The 2,163-nt window shown below is 41.5% G+C and overlaps 1 protein-coding gene across 4 annotated transcripts in view; it reads left to right on the top strand.

The window, feature by feature from the left end:
- Nucleotides 1-2,163, top strand: part of LOC132016059 (contactin-associated protein-like 3) — a 170,557-nt gene that overhangs the window by 145,437 nt on the left and 22,957 nt on the right. The gene's annotated exons all lie outside the window — the stretch shown is intronic.

Here is a 2,163-nt window from a genome sequence, read left to right as displayed (position 1 = left end):
CCCTCAGTTTGTTTTGTGAGATTAAGAGTCACTTATGGTTTGTCTCCCTCCCAATCCCATCTTGTTTCATTTATTCTTCTCGTACCCACTTAAGCCCCCATGTTGCATCACCACTTCCTCATATCAGGGAGATCATATGATAGTTGTCTTTCTCTGCTTGACTTATTTCGCTAAGCATGATACGCTCTAGTTCCATCCATGTTGTCACAAATGGCAAGATTTCATTTCTTTTGATGGCTGCATAGTATTCCATTGTGTATATATACCACATCTTCTTGATCCATTCATCTGTTGATGGAACCACAGATGTTTGTTAATACAGTTTCCATAGTGTGTTGTTCAGGATCATGGTTTCTATAGATTTCCCAGGTCACAGATGAGATAATGGAGGTCCAGAGAGAGCGAGTGACATAGTCTAGAAACTGAAATAGAAGAGAAACCCAGTCCTCAGTGGGTGGATTCCCAGGCTGGACCTCAACAGTATTGATGACCTGTGTTTGCTTTAGTGACTTCTTATCAATGCTATTTATAAAACGGTTAACAAATTTCATCCAGAACTCCCAGCTTCACTTACCAGTGCAGTCGGAGAAGCTGTCGTGTGACTGTCCCTGAGTTCTCCTGTGTCCCCTCTAACACAGACCGAAGGAGGACTCACATGGCTGTGTCTCCCTCCTCTGCTGTCCAGTCCTTGCAGACACCGGGTTCAGAACTGGGCTGGCTCCATTCTCGCTGCCGGTGCTTCAGGGATGAAAGCTCTGGGTAGTGGAAGTCTTCTGTTTCATTTACTCACTTATATTTTTTTAAGACTATTTTCTTTTTCTCAAAGGGAGAGATAAGTTTTGCTACATTACTTTTCAGACAACTCTATTCTAATTTGGAAAGCAAGCAAACCAATGAGGTAGCTCTTCCTTGGTCATTTCTTATGTGTTTTCAAGTAAATAAGGAGCTGGTCCAATTAGGAACTAATCTAAATCACAGATTAGCCCGCAGTCTGCTTTACAGAGGACACTTACAGCTTCTGGGGGCTGTGCAATGCAGGGAGGTGTGTGTGTGTGTGTGTGTGTGTGTGCACGCACACACGCACACACACACAACCCATGATGCAGAAAACTCCAAGGCTTCACGTCAAGTCATCAAACTGACACAAATTAAACAATTCTGTTTTCTGATTCGTAATCCTGAGGATCAAGGAATGGAATTTCTAGGAACAAAGTTGGCATGAACACCTACCCGGAATTGATATCCTCACAGAAACAAGGTTTCCAGAGTGTGAGGAGTTTGTGGAAAATGCTGATCTATGTGCCCCAGACCCACCGAGTCAGAATCCCTGGGAATGATTCCCAACTCTGTTTTAGCAAGTGCACCAGGTGACCCCCGCGCCCCCAGATTTGAGATTAGGCTTGTGTGAGGCATGATAGAAAGAGAGAGAGCTACTCAGTGTTTAGTGACTGTTACCCTCCTGACCTCAGAGGTGGCAGGCTGGAGTGAGGCAGGCCTGAGCCTGGGTATCATTATTTAAAAAAAATTTTTTTTAAAGATTTTATTTATTTATTTGACACACAGAGAGAGAGAGAGATCACAAGTAGGCTAGAGGCAGGTGGGTGTGGGGAAGCAGGCCCCTGTGAGCAGAGAGCTTGACGTGGGCGTCGATCTCATGGCCCTAGGATCATGACGTGAGCTGAAGGCAGAGGCTTAATGCACTGAGCCACCCAGGTGCCCCAAGCCTGGGTTTTAATGTCAACACTACTTTGTTTCTTTGCCCACTCCTCAATTCCTTTGTCATGGCATTGTTAATGGGAGCATTTCTAAGAAAGGATGGTATTACATATATAATTTGTTATTATATGTAATATATGTATTATATATAACAAATATGTAACAAAATATGTATGACAAATGCATATACAAATTATAATATATATTACATATTAACTCTCTACAATGTATATACATTGCATGTTACAAATTTGTAATATATATTGTATTGCAAAGATTTTCAAGTATCTAACTTTATGGTGCCCAGCACAGTTTATACACTTAAGAAGGAGAAAAAAACTTTATACATTTTAAAAAGAGAGATTTTTTTGAAATTGGACCATTTCCTTACACCACACACAAAAATAGACTCAAAATGGATGAAGGACCTCAATGTACGAAAGGAAT

This window comes from Mustela nigripes, chromosome 4, assembly GCF_022355385.1.
Source record: "Mustela nigripes isolate SB6536 chromosome 4, MUSNIG.SB6536, whole genome shotgun sequence".
NCBI lineage: Eukaryota > Metazoa > Chordata > Mammalia > Carnivora > Mustelidae > Mustela > Mustela nigripes.
Note: the sequence above shows the minus strand (reverse complement) of the source record. Positions and strands in the feature narration are given on the sequence as shown.